Consider the following 19,120-nt stretch of genomic DNA (forward strand, 5'->3'; position numbering starts at 1 on the left):
AATCTCCCTGAAGTGACTCCACGTCATCACTATAGGATCCAGCCACTGCTCCTCCAATAATCTCACCGACCTCCACCAGCGCTTTGCTTCCCCGGTCAATTTAAATGTGGCAAATAACACCCTTTGCTCATCTGTACATGAGAGGATTGTCGGTATATCCTTTATGCCCTGAACGCAGTTCTTTGCTACCAGTGGGTCTGCTCCTCTAGCAAAATACGGGGGTCGCATACGCGTGAACTGCTCGATTGTGTAGCTCTGCTCCCCTGAGCTCATGGTCATCTTAACCATCACCTGCTGAGTGACGCTACGCAACACTGCATCAAGGTCTCCACCACCCATACCGAAAGGTCCTACTCCATCACCTCCCATATTTGTGTTACTATTCTGCAAATAGAGCAACTAATTTCAACATATAATTACTATCACACAACCAATACACTGCTATAATTCATAAATTACCTTTTTACGACCATTTATCTCCACATCCTTAATCCCCATTTAGGATTCAACCCTACCACTCAGAATCAAGACCCAGCGATAGTATCCATGGTTTTCCTGAAATCATCACCTCGGGAAAAATACAAAAACAACCCTGGTACTCCTATTTTTAGGCCGCAAGATAGAACCTTAAATTCTCACCTCATCCTCTAACAACCATAAACTCACATTTCAATCTACCCATCTCCTACTTTCCTCAAAACCCACTCCTATACTCTGGTATTGTATTCCACTATCTACTAAAATCTACAAAACCTAGCAACCTAGGCTCTGATACAAAACTAAGATGCCCTGATTTTCATACAATTTTTTTTTGTAAACAATAATAAGTAAATATTCACTCGTCATCAACAACATCCATAAATCGGCCACGTCAACCACCCTATTACCATTCATATGACCCGACCCGCATTGGGTACCGGGTTAAAAGTTATTTCATTATATAACCTAACAGCGGAAGACAGTATATACATATCAGTTAGATACAATACCCAGAGTATCAACATATATACATACATATACATATATATATATATATATATATATATCACCATAACAGACTCAAAAACAACTCAACTCTAGGGGAATTACACCTCCCCTAGTCAAAAAACTCACCCTGTGTGTTAGGATCCCAGCTCCTTATGATCACGGAGCTCTATCACCTGACCTATCCCTGTTCCTTGAAAAATTAAGATAATTTGGGTGAGACACATCTCAGTAAAGTATTTATAGTGTGTGGCTATATGAGTTCAGTTATAACACAGTTTACTTTTCAAATCAACATTTCATCTGAGAAAAATACACTTATAAACATATTCTCATATTTATATAGATATACAACACAAGTTTTTATAAACTTTAAAACCATTTCTCAAATTCAATCATTTCCAACACATATTTACCCACGAAGTTTCTGAGAATTGGGAAGATTACTCGCCCATATAGGTAGCTTCCCTCTACTCTAACACGTTATGTAGCCAGGAATGGCCACATCTAATACCTATCAGGGCACTCACCGTACTTAGTAAGCCCTCAAGCGAAGAGTTTCACTTTGCCCCTCAATTATTTATAATATTAACTCACATGGTTCCATTTCTAAATTTTACTATTCTCTATTTCTCGATTTCCATTATTTCTTTCATTTCTCATTTTATCCCATTTTGTCATTCTTTTACTTTTCGTTTCCATTTTACCTTTCAGCTCATGAGTATCTTTGGTATCAAATACCAACATCGCGTTTTTAACTTATGGCCACCCTGAGGATCTTTCTTTACACACCATGCTTCCCCCTATGGTCAAGGTTGTGCGCCCTGAAGGTTGGATCTAACCAAGGTTAGCCGACCCGATTAAATCAAAATATCATATCACATATTGCGTCTGTAGTACGACTGGCCGGCCTATAGTCCTGATCTGGACTCAGGGGGCACAACAACTCTACAAAATAGCACAATCGACTATCACGCCACATGCTCCAAGAGTCCATGTGGCTGCACTACACCACTAGCAATGGTACTGTGCTCAATATCACAACCCATCATTAGGGTTCCCATAACCATCCATCAGGGTTCACTACCATATACCTGCAATCATTATGCGGTATTGGCATTTTATCAATCATATTTCAGTATATACGTTTCAGAATTCACGTTCTCATTTTCACGTTTCAATATTTCCATATCAATATATATCATTAAACTCATATCGGTATATCTCAATTCATCTCAATATAAATGTTCTCATCATTTTCTATGAACATTTCATCATCTTATAATAGTATATATCGTGTTTTATGTATTTCAACATTTCTCAAAATACCTATATCAATAATTCGCAAAATCTCATTTTTCATGCAAATCATTTGTACTCACATATAAATATCATACTTCATTATTTTCTACTAATCACACCAATAATTCTCATTTCAATATTTTCTCAGAAATTACTCATCGTTATATTTCATATTTTTCAATGCACGTCATATGCCACACAATTTTCATCTAATATTCATAATATATTAATTTCACACTCCAAAATATCACAATTTAATATTACTCAAATACCATACAATTTATTTGATATTTATATCATAATAATTTCTAGAAAAAATATCATATGCTGATTTTCACATATTAATTCAAATAGTAGTTCTAAAAATATTGTTATAATTTATTTTCCTTACCTGACTTACTGAGAGTCTCATTAACACCCAGATCCTACGCCTTTGGCTTCTGAAACTCAAATCCTGCAATTTGCATTTTCCCTAGATTAATTAACTCATTTTCCAAAAATAATACCCATCTAACCTTCCCTAGGCTCCATATACCCAAAATTAACATTTAAACTATTATTTAACACCGTCACTTAATTTTCTAAACTATGTCTACGGGTCTCGAATTTACACCCGCGACGCTCACTCGAACCCTAAATTTCAAAAATCATACTTCAACCCTAGATGCTCAATATTCTAGAATTTATAAATCAAATCTAATTAAATAGTAATTAGCCTCCTAATAATCCCCTTATCCCAAATTTGGGATTATGCCCACGACGACCCCATGAGAAATTCGCTCCACTAGACTTGTAGAGAATCATCCCTAGATTCTCGTTGTGGTGTTCGATCATCAATTAGGCTTATAATTTGAAAGAAATTGAGGAAAAAAGAGGAAATTAGCTTATCCCAGGAGATACGCCTACGCCGCTCCCACAACCAATCCACTCCAGTAGAAATGATGGTAGTAGAAAATAGAGCCCAACGGTATGTTCTGATTGTCGATCGGGCGAGAATCCGTAAGGGAACTGAGGAGAGAGTGAGAGAGAACGAGGAGTGAGAGACGAGAGGCTGGGGAGCTCTCTCTACGCAGATAACATTCACAATCTAAGTCCTGAAGCTTCAAAAGAAGCTTCAGGTAGGATAAGTAGTAGTAGTAGTAGTAGTAATAATAATAATAATAATAGAGGGAGAGAGAATGAGGAGTGAGAGACGAGAGGCTAGGGAACTCTCTCTGCGCAAATAACATTCACAATCTGAATCCTGAAGCTTCAAAAGAAGCTTCAAGTAGGATGAGTAGTAATAATAATAATAATAATAATAATAATAATAATAATAATAATAATAATAATAATAATAATATTTAATTAATATTAATAATAATAATATATTTTATTAATAAAAATAAATTTTAATTATTTTTTTCTCCCTTTTTTATAAATTTAATTAATTAATTAATTTTTTTGGGAATCATCCCACTAATCTTGTATAGTCATTTCTGGGGTTATTACAGGTCAGCCATTGTTAGGTCTCACCTATGGGCTGCATAACCCAGTCATGTGGGATAATACATGACATCAGCTAATTATCCACCGAGGGGGTGATTTCAGTATTATATAGATATAGCAGACGATTTTTATGTATATAGAAATTTAGTATGTCATAATATCTTATATGAAATATGATTTATTCAAATTTATACAGAATAGTTTTTATCAAATTTATCAAATGCAGTTAAATTTATGTACATGTTTTCCTTATTTAATAGATATAATATGCCATGTACAACATATGATTACAATACAATGATACTCATGTTGCCACACACTGATATTAGTTTATCCCCCTTCCTGAGAGGTGTCTCACCCCAGCATTACAAACATTTTAGGAAACATATATAGGCGAGCGAATCGAGTTCCAAGGTAGTGGAGGCTTATTGTCCTACCTTGACTGAAGGATAAGTAGTTGAAGTGAGATTAGAAAGGTTTATTTTGAGGATCTGGTCTTCGGATACTTTTGGTCTTTTATATATATATATTCATGGATATAGTAAAACTCTGGTATTGTGTATTATGTTGTATAAATACGGTTTCCACTGTTTTGATAGCATGTACGTAAAAACAAGTGAAACCCCGGTACCTTTGGGTTTGGGTTGTCTTTGACTTTGATTTTGAATTTGACAAAATAGAATGGTATCAGAGTTTACATGATTATTATATGAAAAAAAATAATAAATATGGGAGAAATTTCATGTCATTACATATCATATCTCGTACACGTGTGTATGTAAAATAATTTTAACAAGAAAAGTGAACATACACGTGTGCAGTATATCTTATTTATATCAAATGTGTGTATATAAATAATTATGAAATTAAATAAACATTCATACACATGCTAAAATTAAAGTGTAGCAATTTAAATAAGAAAGAGAGAGAGAGTGACACACAGATTTGTTATTGAGGTTCAGCCAAACCAGCCTACATCTTTGCCTTGGGCATACCCCCCAAGGATTCCACTATCCCTGCTCACTTATATGGGCGAAACAGAATCCATTACAACCTTTTCTTATGGGGCAAGGTAAATCCCAGCTCAATTATAAGGTTGAGTCTAACTTGTCTCCCTTACGGGGTGGAAACTCTCCAGTTCAATTTTCCAAGCTGAACCCAACCAATCTCACTTGTGGGGCTGAGACTCCCCAGTTCAATTCCAAGCTAAACCCAACCAATACAATAAAAATTCATTTTTGTACATATGAAAATGCTTCTAAATACAAGCATGGACATACATTATTAAAGCTCAATACAAACACTCTAGTATGATATGAAATATATGCTCAGTAGAGTAAAAGTATTTTTAAAAATAATATTTCAACCTTTGAAAATATTTTGTATGATGAACACTCAAAGGTTTTGACCCTTAAATGTTTTTCAAGAAATCATATGAAGAGAACCAAGATTTACTCTTAAGAATGATTTTAAAATAATTAAAGAAATAATGAGAGTAAAATACTTTTGATGAAGTAAATGCCCTAAATAAAAACTGTCTTTTAAAATGATTTTTCAAGTGAATGAATGAATGAAAGAGATTTTGAGAGAGTATGAAAAATTTGCCCCAATGAAAGATTTTTGCAATGAAAAATTAGTTTTGGGGAATTTTGATAAAAATTAGCCCAAAAGAATAGAGAGAAAAATTTGACTAATCGAAGTTACTAATCTGAGGTTATAAGGGGGTATATACAGATTTTGTGAAAAATATGACCATTTGGGACACACTTGGTATTTTTAAGAATGTTTAAAGAAAAAATTAAGCTTAATTAGCTAACTCGAGAGGTTCGGTCAACCAAATTTAAGGTTCGGTCGACCACTTTAATGAGTTTGATCGACCATGACCACTTTGAACTGAAGATATGGTCGACCGTCTTAAAGTGATTTTGAACCCTTCATAGGTTCGGTCAACCAAGACAAGGTCGGTTGACCATTCCTATAGATTCGGTCGACTGTGGCCAATTTGAACTATAAGGTTTGGTTGACCAAGTAGTTGGGTGTTAGACACACTTTAGTTAGGTCGACCATGAATGATACGTTCATTTCAAAACAGTTGACCATCCAAAGTCAAAAAGTTGACTTCTGAATGGTTCGGTCGACTGTGGGAATTATAACTCCATAAGTTCAGTCAACCATTGCAGGTCAAACTTTTGACTTTTGGGCAAACGGTGGTTCGGTCGACCAAGCTAGTTATTACTTGTTTGGTTCGATAGACCGAGGGCACTAACAATGAATATTTTGCCCAAAAAATTTGGCGTCGGTCGACCAACTTTGTTTTTGCCCCAATTTTGACCCTAAAGCTATTCCAAAAACTTTGTATGATTTTAGTCTTTTTAGAAAAAAAGTTTTGGTGAAATGCGCTAGTCCCTAGGGTCTATCTATGGTCGATTTGAGCATTCATCCATATCATGCAAATGCATGTATTATTACAGACCAAAGATAAAAAATTAAATGCAATATAATTACAAAACAAACGTTTTCTTCTTTGCTTTTCTGTCTTTCATGGAAAACGCTAGTTGATGTGAGCTTTCTGGCTTCCATCTTCCTCTTTTGTGTGGGCATTCTAAATTGTAAACCTGTTTAAAACACTAGGCACACACATAAGAAACTTGTGCTTTGTCAGCATCAAAATATGGATCAAACTCAAAAAGTTAACATTTATGTTGTAAAGATAACACAAATTATTTTATTTTAATATAATTTTAAATAACATAACTTTTAAACAAAATAACATAAAATAAAAATAAAAATACTACATTTTAAAACCATAAACCATTGAAGAAAAATATTATATATATATATATATATATATATACACGCACACAGACTTTTACACACATATATTGGATGGAGAAGGGGATTAGTTATTTATATTAGGGTGGATTAGTTATTTATTTTCTTAGTTCAGGTTTTTATCCTATGTGAAATTGGGAGATCTATTGAATAATAGTCTCATAGACACCATATCTTATAGACAACTCATTAAATTGATTTACGTATTTCAAAATAGTCATGCTACCTTGGCGTAAGCTGCAAAGCTAATCCATAAAGCGCTCTCTATAGTTGAAGGGTACATACTTCTCCTTTAACCTATCCTTTATTAGATCCCAATGCTCAATGGGTCGATGATCTTACCTCCCTTCCTTCCTTTCAACATTCATCCAATGGAGCTTGGCTTGCCTTGTTAACCTCGTTTTTGCAAACTTAACCAAATGAGGGTCAGTCATCTTATACAAATCAAAATAGGAATCCATCCTAGTCAACCAATCATGGAAGACTTTAGGTTCCATCTGCCCATCATAGGTGAGGGCTTCTATCCTTATTACATCCTTGTAAGGATCACGATGGTCCCTTCGATAAGATCTCCTAACGTGAAGGTTATCAGCATCATGGTCCTCATCATCTCAATGTTGGGCATAGGGCTCATGATGTGGGGGTCTCCTAGCAAAGTCATCTTGGTGATTCACTCACCTTTGTGGAGGGAGGGGAGGTCTTTCTCTATCAACATTAGTCCTATGACCTCAATAAGGATTCTCGACTTGAGTAGACATCTAGGGGTTAGGGAAGGATTCAGACAACACTAGGGCAGTTCAATGGAATGGTGTTTTGTCACAGAAAGTAGGGTCAAGTGTAAACCTAACCTAACTTAGCTCCAAATACCCAAAGTTCAAAATATAGGTGGGATGTTCTAGGAAAAAAATTCTGGACAATTTTCCTGAAACCGTCGATGGTTTCAGTTAGTACTAAAATCCTGCGAGCTGCTAATGGATGGGCAATTTCTCTCGCGAATGTCTTTTAGTATTTGAGGCATAACTTTTGTTAGAGAACTCCAAATAGGGATATCTTGGTATCAAAAGAAAGATAAAAAAATTTCCCACAACTTTTGTGTTTAACCTTGTTGATGATGGAAAGCTTTTTTATAGAGACAATTGCACATCAATTCAGTGGCAGAAAAACATGAAGACGTTTGGGACTTAGAGGGCTTTCCTAATTCGACCTAGGCTTTGATACCAAAATGATGTTGGAGAGGATGGATTGACCTAGTCCTATGGTTCAACCCTTACAAACACATACACTAAAACACTATGGATTAAGAATTTAATTAACTAAGCATAAACACCATAAAACATGCTTCAATTCACATGTTATTTGAATTTTGAGAAGGTGTATATATTTGTCTAGCAAATAAGTCCCAATTGGTTCTTTCACAAAGGAATCAAGTTATATGCCGAAAAGTAGTTATATCAAAGATTCAAGGATGTAAGTTCTATGTTAGCAAACTAATATTCATCTAATTGATTTAAAGCTAGCAAGTACCAATGTTGCAATATATGGATTCAAGGGATTGTTCAAAGATGTGATTTTAATCTAACAACAAGGGTTAACAAAATATACCAAGGATTCAACACAAGTACTGAAGTTACCAAGAGAATTGTTTTGATAACTTTGAAATTGTTCAACACGAGAAAAACCACACCTTTAGTCCTTTCATACAAGCTTTGAGTCACCAAAATGAATACAACAATGTAATAAAGAACGAGTGGCCTTGTGGGTGTATTTTGGGTGTGGTCGTGTGGATGCTAGATGGGAGGCCGTGTGGGTGAGGGAGGGAGGATATGGAGATGGAGTTGCTGGATAGAATAGTTGTAACACTCCAACCTCGAGGGGTCTGGGATATTTACTTTTTACTATTGCTTTACAACGGAAACAAATAAACTCAATTATTATTAAACTAGAGCACTAATTATCCATATTACAATCATTTATTTCAAAAGAAGAAAAATTACACAAGCATAAATATCTGACATCATACTAATATTTCTAAACAAATCTTTATTTTTCTATCCCCACCCACATGCTTGCCAAGCCTGATTTCCAACATGCTCTTCAGAGTTATCTGAAATAAAAATATCATTGGAGTGAGACGATGCTCAGTAAGTAAATAAGATTATTATTAGTGTGTGGCCAAAATGAGCTTTTTAAAAATTTCGTAAAATAATATTTAATATTATAACTTCAAAACTGCCTCTAGAATAAATATAAATTTAAAAATTTCTGCATAAAACTTTTACCATCAACAATTTTATAATCATATACTATAACTGTTAAATTAAACTTTTAACTTTAAAACTGTATAAATATTTAATGATAAATATACATATACTTTTCCTTATATGTTTTCTTTAGATCGTCATTTAAGCACTAGAATGATCCTTTTTATGTAAACTTACACTTTTCCTTCAAATCATCATTAACTTTGTACACGTAATTAACTATGTATAAACATATATTATAAAAACCACCCTTAGACCTATTTGCCGTAAGTCATGTTTACCCCCATGATTGGGTTGTGCGGTTCGAAGACTGGACTTAGCTGGCTGGCCGACCAAACTAAATCAACGTATGTAAACTTTAAGTGAGATTTTCCTTATTAAGTCCTGGTCCGGAACCAGGTGTGCACTCTGGAGAATTTCACTAACATAAATAACCACTTTATAAACAGTGTGGGTGCACTCTGATCCGTATAAACTTTAAGCTGCGGTACCGAGCATCTGTAACTTTGAACTTTCGTTGCCATAAGGGGTTTTAAAATCATTTTATTATAATTTATGCAATTTAAAATAATATCATAAAAATCTCATCTTTACTCATATTTTCATAAAAAAAATGCAACACAGAAATAAACTCATGCCACACAATTTTTGTGTTAAAAATATATATAATTTTATTTTTGAATAGAAAGAAATGCTAAAAATTTACCCGAGGGGATTAAAACAGTTCTTAAGCCAAAAATAGATGCAAGTATATTAAAGATAGAACTGGTATAATTAAATATACGTAAAAATAAACTCATAAAAATTTTGAGGAACTAATTAACATAATTGAAATTTACTTATAAAATAAACTTGGGTATAAATTTTAAATAATAAAAAAAAAACTAACATAATCAAAATTTACTTACCTTCTTCCTTACGAACACTGTAACTATCTCTAAGAAATAAGATCGGAAAGAGTGGGTGATTGAGAACTTACTCAAAAATTCTCTCCATCACAGTTTCTTTCACTCACTAAGCATTCTCTTTCTTAGAAAATTGTTGTGAAAAATGAAGGTTGAGAGCTCCCTATTTATAGGAAAATTTTGGGAAAGAAATGGAATTTATAAAAGTGTGGGGAGATGGGTGAAATTATAATTTTTTTTAAAATTAAAGAATGGGCAAAGGATGGGCAAGGTATGGGTTGAGTATGGGATGGGGATGGAGGTCATGTGGGAGTGCTTGCCACCATTCCCATTAAATAAATTTGTAATTAACTACTTACCTAATTAATTAATTAATTAGTTAATTAATTATTTTATTATTTTTCTTAATCATTATTATCATTATTATTATCATTGTTATTACTTTTAAACTATTTTTAGTATTTATTTATTTTATTATTTATTTTTGAACAAGAATTAAATTTAAATTTTGAAAACTCATGTTGGCCCCACATGATCTTGTGGGCCCCACCTAGTCTTGTGGGCTCTACACAACTTCGAGACCCAAATGGATCCTACGTAACTCCAATAATCCTCATAAGATTTTATGAGCCCTACACAGTTTCGAGACTCGTGTAAACCTTCACACGACTTCAGGACTCATATGGGCCCCACATAGTCATGTGGGCCCCACATAGGATACCTATATTATTATTATTTTATCATATATTTCTACAAATTATGTCAGTCAAAACATTATTTTATGTACTTATTTACGTGTACAAACAGTGTCTATCCTGTTTATCCCATGAAATTCCATTTTGACCAGGCCGACTTCCAGGGAGCGACTGAGCCGCAATGATCTCTGAGCACTCGCTAAGATAAGGTCTTTCTTAGGCATCAAACATGGAATCAAGGATCCTACAGAAAAACACTTCTATATTGATATTAACTTAATGACCATTTTTATTATTTTATTATTATTGTGCTTTAATCATATATATATTTTTGGGTCATCACAGTAGTGGTCTCTCACCACCTGATCTCTAGAGAGAACGACGTAGCCTCACACTACATAATCGTAAGATTGGACACAAAGCTTTGAAACTTCAACAAAGTATTTCTTTCAATTCAAAATCAAATCTTAAACTAACAACTTACTAACATATTTAATTATATCACAACTTACTAAACTCACAACTTACTAAGCATAAACACAAGCAAGCAAGCTTAATTGTCGTGCAATACTACAAATTAAATACAGACATAAGTCAAAGGGAGGCCCAATCCATGTGGGGTTCACATGGGTCTTCTTGCTTCAACACTTCTCTTAGATCTTCTCGTACCAAAAGTATTCAAGTACCTAATATTCTTGAAATAATATATCCAAGCATAATATAAATCAATACAAAAAAAATCTTCAAAATAGTCTTCTATCACAATAAGTCTTCAAATAAAAGATTCTTCGAATCACTCCATGTGTTCCTACGAAACAGATATGAACAATAGGGGACATCTGGAAGTCGTCCACGTGTCACCATGTTGGCAAAAGAGTGGACATTGAGAGGTTTTCCATGTGTCACCAAATCAGCAAAAGAAAGGGATATGGCATGTTGATCCCCATCAGTTGCCCACCATTATGAGCAACGTTGGTAAGATTATAAGTTATTCATTGATATTAATATATTGATTGTCATACATGTGTGTCTAAAATGAATCCTTTAACTCTTCTTTCAGCATCGACCTCAATGACACAGGCGATGAGGTCAGGCCATGGTGCGGCGAAGAACACGATGCTCCACAAGCACCTAGATAGCATGCAATAGTGAATGAGGATCGACATTCCTCCAAGCTACATGACACCATTGGATGATTGGTGTGTGGTGTGGACATGGGGGCTAGGTCGGCATTAAATGCCGACAATTTGCTCCTGTCACTTGCTTTACCTAACCAAAGGCAATTAAGGATCAGCGCTTGGTTCTCTATAAGCGCATCTTGGTACGTAACCCTAAATGATTTGTTATACTTTTAATATACTACACTATTAACTATCTAATATTCTATATGTATTTCATATACAGGAAAAGTTTGATATTGACATTTTCACCAAAGAGTATGTCAAAAAGGCGGTGAACGTGCAGTTGAGTGCTTGATTTAAGAGCTATTGCAACAAAATGCATGAGCATTTTAAGGCAATGGGTTACCGATACTGTTACACACCGCGAAATTGGTGGGAAGAAAAATCACAGTTGTAGCGGCCGTTACGGACCATGACCATTATGTAAAAGCCACTACGGCTGTTATGTAATTGCTATAGCACTATTACACCAAAAAATTTATTTTATTTTTCACTTTTTCTTCTCACTTTTTCCCTCTCTTTCGTATATCATTCTCGATAAACCTAGTGGCAAGGGGGGGGGGGAAAGATTATAATGAGGATGACAATGATACAAAATTTACTATTACTTTAAATACTAACAATAGATTTATTAATTAAAAATTTGAAAATACTAACTTGTTAGGAAAATATTTTATTTTGATAATATTAGTAATGTGATATTTATGTTCTATAGTTTTCAACTTCAACCTTCTTTCTTTTCCAGCTATTTTATATTTGTATTATTCATATGTCTTATGTGTCTAATAGATTAATGGAGTGTATAATGTATTTTGTTTTATTAATTAATTTAGTACACATAAGAATTTATCACAGATAAGAACAATGAGAAGTGTAAATACGCACACACACATAATTTTTTTATCAATGGTGGTTTAAAACAAATGTAAACTTGTTGCCCTTACCAAAAAAATTAATTACACGAACTAAAGGATCCAAAATACACTAAAACTCTTTCTAAGAAGGGCTAAAAGTTTAAAACATGCAAGTATGCTAATATGGACAAGGTTGTGCGTGCTTCAAAAAAATTCATGGTCATTACACCCACTTCCCATTATGTAATATCCGCTTCCCATTACACCCATTATCGTTACGTTACGATACCCTTTATTGCGATTTAAAACCATGATTTCACCCAACCCTAAGTACATGTGTATTGCTTGGGAACTAATCAATATATTCATGTACTAGTGACCTAGATGAGGTCCAAACTGAGTGGGGTCAGTCTCGACACATCCGTGACACTGAGTTTGACATGTTAGAGATGACGGTGCTCGAAAATTCCTCCCCGGGAGTTTTTTTCCCACTTAGAAGTAAAGTTAGAATACAAACAAACTTAACAAACTTAGTGGATTTTAGTACTCAGGTCTCTAATTCAAGAAAATGAGGTCCAAACCAAGTGGGGTCAGTCCCGACATGTCCGTGACATTGAGTTCAACATGCCAGAGCTGATGGTGCCCAAAAATTCCTTCCGGAATGAAAATTATGTGCTTATAGACGAACTTAGTAAACTTAGTTCATTTTAAATACCTAGGTGTCCAATTTGCGCATACGAGGTCCAAACTGAGTAGGGTCAGTCTCGACATGTTCATGATATTGAGCTCGACGTGCTAGAGCTAACGGTGCCCGAAAACTCCTCCCCGAGAGTTTTGCCCACTTAGAAGCAAAGTTAGAATAAAAACAAACTTAGTAAATTTAGTTTATTTTAAGCACTCAGGTGTCCAATTTGGGCATACGAGGTCCAAACTAAATGGGGTTAGTTCCTACACATCCATCACATTGACTTGGACATGCTAGAGCCGACGATGCCCAAAAAATCCTCTCCTATGGAAAATTATGCGCTTAGAGGAAAACTTAGTAAACTTAGTTGATTTTAAGCACTCAGGTGTCCAATTTGGGCATATGAGGTCCAAACTGAATTGGGTCAGTTTTAACACATCCGTCAATGTTGAACGTGCCGAAGCTTGTGGTGCCCAAAAACTCCTCCTAGGAGCTTTTTGCGCACTTAGAAGTAAAGTAAGAATATAAACAAACTTAGCAGACTTAGTGGGTTTTAGCACTCAGGTCTCCAATTCGGGCATATAAGGTCCAAACTGAGTGAGGTTAGTCTTGACACATCCATGACATTAAGCTCAATGTGCTGGAGCTGACGTTGCCCCAAAATTCCTCCCTCATTGAAAATTATGTTCTTACAGGCAAACTTATTGAACTTAGTAAGCACCAGATGTCCAATTCGGGCATACAAGGTCCAAAATGAATGGGGTCCATTCCAACATGTCCGTCACATTGAGCTAGACTTGATGGAGCTGACGGTGCCCAAAAATTTCTCCTTAATTGAAAATTATGCGCTTAGAGGCGAACTTAGTAAACTTATTTGATTTTAAGTAGCTAGATATCCAATTTGGGCATACAAGGTTCAAATTGAATGGGGTCAGTTTCAACACATTCGTCACATTGATATGGACGTGTCGAAGCTAACAATGCCCAAAAACTCCTCCGTTTGAGCTTTTTGTGCACTTAGAAGTAAAGTAAAAAAAAAAAACCTTAACAAACTTAGTGTATTTTAATACTCATGTGTCTAATTCAAGCATACGAGGTCCAAATCGAGTGGGGTCAATCCTGACACATCTTTGACATTGAGCTCGACGTGGTAGAGCTAACGGTGCCCAAAAATTCCTCCATAATTGAAAATTATGCACATAGAGGCGAACTTAGTAAACTTAGTTGATTTTAAGCATTCAAGTGTCTAATTCGTGCATACGAGGTCCAAACTAAATGGGGTCAGTCTCGACATGTCCGTTACATTGACTTGGACATGCCAGAGCTGACAGTGCCCCAAAACTCCACCTCGAGAGCTTTTTTCCCACTTAGAAGCAAAGTTAGAATACAAATAAACTTAGCAAACTTAATGGATTTTAGCATCCAAGTGTCCAAGTCGGGCATATGAGTTCCAAACCGAGTGGGGTGAATTCTAACTGATCAAATTTAGTTATTTAAAATTGTATCATTTTTTTTTTAACTATGTCCAAATGTTTGATCATTTTGCTATCAAATCATTTTTAATTATAGTATACATATATGTTCAAAAATTGCATACTAATTTTTATATAATTATTACTTTGTAAGGTTTGCGGCTATCACAACATCAGGATGATGCCATGCATTACAGTCGAATGCAGCTTTTTACTTTTCGTATATATTTTGTTATTTGAACATAATTTATTCTTGTACTTTAGTTTTAATTTGTATTTTAATTTTGAATAATCTATGAATGTTTTAGTAATTCTTGTTTAATTTTATGTATATTAAAATGTAGTTATAGGTTTTTACAGGAATTAATGAATAAAATGAAAAAAAATGTATTTATTTTAAAGTGTTAGTGATGGTTTGAAAACCGTCACTAATAACACCATGACAAAGTATTGGTGATGGTTTCAAAACTGTAACTAATTGCAACACTATTAGTGGCGATTTGAGAACAGTCACTAATAGTCCATATTAGTGATGGTTCTCAAACCATTTCTAATAGCAAGTCCCATGAGCATTAGTGATGGTTATAAAACCATCACTAATAATGGACTATTAGTGACGGTTTGAGAATCGTTACTAATAGCAGGTCCCATAAGCATTAGTTACAGTTATTAAAGCGTCACTAATAATGGACTATTAGAGATAGTTTGAGAACCATTACTAAAACTTGGGCTTTAGTGACAATTCTGAGCCATGAAAATATAGAATTTATAGTGATGGTCTTAGCTTTTTAGTGACGGAATGAAACCGTTACTAATACTCCATTATTAGTGACAATTTTTGAAATTCGTTACTAAAAATTATTATTCACCGCAGATTTAGCGACTAATTTAGAACTCTCACTAATAAGTATTAGTGACGGTTTTGTATTATTAGTGACTGTTTAAAACCGTAAATAATAATCTTAATTTTTAAAGTGACTACTCATGGGTTGATGCAAAGTTACTTCACATGGGTGTGTGAAGCCTCACATGGAAAGAGAGGGTCAGTCACTTGGTGGTTGCTTGTATAAAAACTTTTATTCTTATCCTCTTTTATCTCTAATTAAATTGAAATGTCTTAGTTAGGTTATTATGAGTTTGGTAAAAGAAATGACTATTGACAATTCCCCTTCTTTTACCAACATCTTTGTATAAAGATATTGGAAAATGACAAAGTTGTCTTTTTGACTAAACACAATAAAGAACTTAAGAAAACATCATCACATCATTGTCCCAGTTATTACTTTACCTTGCAATTCAACTAAAGGTTATGAATTGTCGATAATATCAGCTTGAGTTTATTAATCAAAATGTATGTTCAATTCATTTGACATGAATGAATTGGTAAACATCTTGTAAACATATTTATACCTTTAGGATACCAATTGATAGGATCAAGGAATGATGATCAATGAAGAAGATAATTGAATCTAAAAATGATTTGATATTTTGAGAATGATATTGATTGCCTTGATAATGCTTTCAAAACCTCACGTGAAATACAAATAGAAATTAAATCCATAAGATTAACTCTTAGAAATTAAGAACCCTTTAAACCGCCCCAATTTGAACCTTACCAACTGTTTCCACCACAAACTCCTAAAATATTTTATAACTGCCCTAGTGTACTCAGCTAAAAATCCTTTAGCTTTGATAATCCAATCTGAATCTTAACTTGTATCCAAAAATCATGAATTCCAAAAATGTTAGTTAACAAATAGGAAATCTAACTTTAAAACTCTAACTTTGCCACTATTTGGATTGAACCTATCCTTTATTCGATAGGTTGCCTATGTACTTGTATCAAGGGATCAAGTCTAATCAAAATTTGAAAAAAGACTTGAATATCAATGAGGGATGACATTGCTCATGATTCTAAAATCACTTTTCCACGTAACAAGGATCATGTAATTACTTTTTCTTCTTCATTTTTCCTTCTTTTCTTTTTATTTTTTTGCTTTCCATTTTTTTTTTAATGATCCTAAAGAAATGACCTCCAATAAATAATAACAAAGTCACAAAATAATCAATACGAGAAGATAAACAATGAGCTCAAAACAAGGCTTGACTTTAGTGCTTGATAATTGTCATTACATCATGCAAATTGGAATTCAAAGATCTAAGTACAATTTAATATAACTCATGGATAGAACTTCTTGATGACATTTGAGTTAAATGATTATTAAATACTTCATTATCCATACCAGCTAAAATTATAGCTTCTCTTGAGAAAACCTTCTTCAGACCTTTATAATTCCAAGCAAACTTTTCTCAGCGATCATTTCGTTTAGCTGGAATTTTCTTAAGTATGAAGTCACCTTCTTTCAAAATGTTAAGGATGAACCTTCTTCTTATAAGTTCTAGCTATTCTCTATTAATATGGCTAACCATGTTGTATTGCTTTCAATCTCTTCTCATCTATAAAATTCAAGTGATCCATTCTATTCTAAACTAATTCAACTTTAGTACGTTCAGCTTCCATTAGAATTCTACTTCTACTGGTAACACTACATCTATACCATAAACTATTGAATAAGGAGTTACCCAAATTGAAGTCCACTTAACTTATACTTCCTTAATCATTCAAACAATTTTCTCAAAATCTTGCGATGTTCATCATCACTTCTGGACTTGGCAACCATTTCATCAGCATACACCTCAATTTCTTTGTGCATCATATAATAAAAAAGTGTTGCCATTGCACTTTGGTTGGTAGCTTTGACATTCTTCAACCCAAAGGGTAATACTTCATATGTCATGCCCCGAACCCGCCAAGTGGGGCCCGGGGTGTTATGAGACCATTCACCATCTCTAATACCATTCATGCAGTGGAAAATAATAAATAACCTCAAATAAAATACCAAAGTACTATATACAACCCAAAAAGGAGTATCCATACCCATATATTACATAACCCGAAATTTTAAAAACATAATTATACATATTTCAATTCTTATGACCACTCACAAGTTACCAAAATCCTAAACTCTGCACCGGAGCTTTCTAAGTTTGATCACCTAAAGGATCTGAAAAGATAATAATTTGCTAGGGTGAGACACCTCTCAATAAGGAAGAAATAAACTATAACAGTGTGTGACAAAAGAGTTTTAATATATATATATATATATATATATATATATTTAAAATTAACTCATCAATTAATCAACAACAACTGACAAGGTGCAAATAGACTGTAGTCACACAAACAAACCAATATTTATAGCGAAAGTTCCCGAGGATTGGAAAGATTATACACTCATACATGTACCTTCCTTCTACTCTGATACCGTTTGTAACAATGTCATTTTATTCGGGTGTGACTACAACTGATATCGATTAGGGCACTCACCTTTCACAATAAGCCCTTAGGTGGAGAGATTTACTTTACCATAAATATTCAAGTAATAAAATTCACAAATTAGTATTCAAAGATATTCCAATATCAATCATATTCCAGAAATGCACGTGTTCACATACATCAGCACACAATCACACAAAATTACATTACATTCCATTGATCTTAGTATGTGGCCCACTCGGGGTTACTGTATACCTCGTAGTATGTGGCCCATATATGGCTACTACATACAACCCAGTACGTGGCCCATATAGGACTACTGCGTACTATACGTGGCCCACATAGGACTACTGCATACTATTCAGTACGTGACCCACGTAGGACAACTACGTACTTCACTATACGTGGCCCACATAGGGTAGCGACGTATTTTACTGTACGTTTATGCTCACAACAGACAGTATTCACCCAAAAAGGCAGTATTCACAACCGAAGAGTGTTCACCACTAAACAGTGTTCACAACCAAGCAGTATTCACAATCAGATAGTATTTACAACCTGTTAATTCTAAAGGATTATTTTCATGCCACACATGTTTTCCCATATATATATATATATATTAATCAAAACCTTTATTTTCAATTGCCTAAACCGTTCAGAAAATCATACAATAAATATACGACTTTTTTTATACTCAAAGGTAACCAGTTCAAATTAAAATAAAGCCTGGTATAATTTATTTTCCTTTACATGTTCCTCAAATTCTACCTAAATCAAATGGAAAATAGAACTCTATATTCCAAAAAAAAATAAAATCTAACTTAATAAGTTCAACCCTAGAATATTTATCATTTAACTTCTCCTAAGCCCACACACTCCCAATAATTAATTTAATATTAAAAATATCCTACTTACCCTAATTTTGGAGTGGTGCCCAAGAACTTCAAATCAAGTTTCTGCTTCAGCTAACTTGGAGAGAATCGCCTCAAGAACCTCGTGGTGATTTCCGATCATTGAATCAAGCTAAATCCGGGCCAGAATTGAAGAGATGAAGGGAAGGATTTGTAGCCCTAGAGAGAGAGAGAGAGAGAAAGTGAGGAGAGAGAATTTCTTGCTGAAATGGA

Source organism: Malania oleifera, chromosome 2, assembly GCF_029873635.1.
Source record: "Malania oleifera isolate guangnan ecotype guangnan chromosome 2, ASM2987363v1, whole genome shotgun sequence".
Taxonomy (NCBI): Eukaryota; Viridiplantae; Streptophyta; class Magnoliopsida; order Santalales; family Ximeniaceae; genus Malania; species Malania oleifera.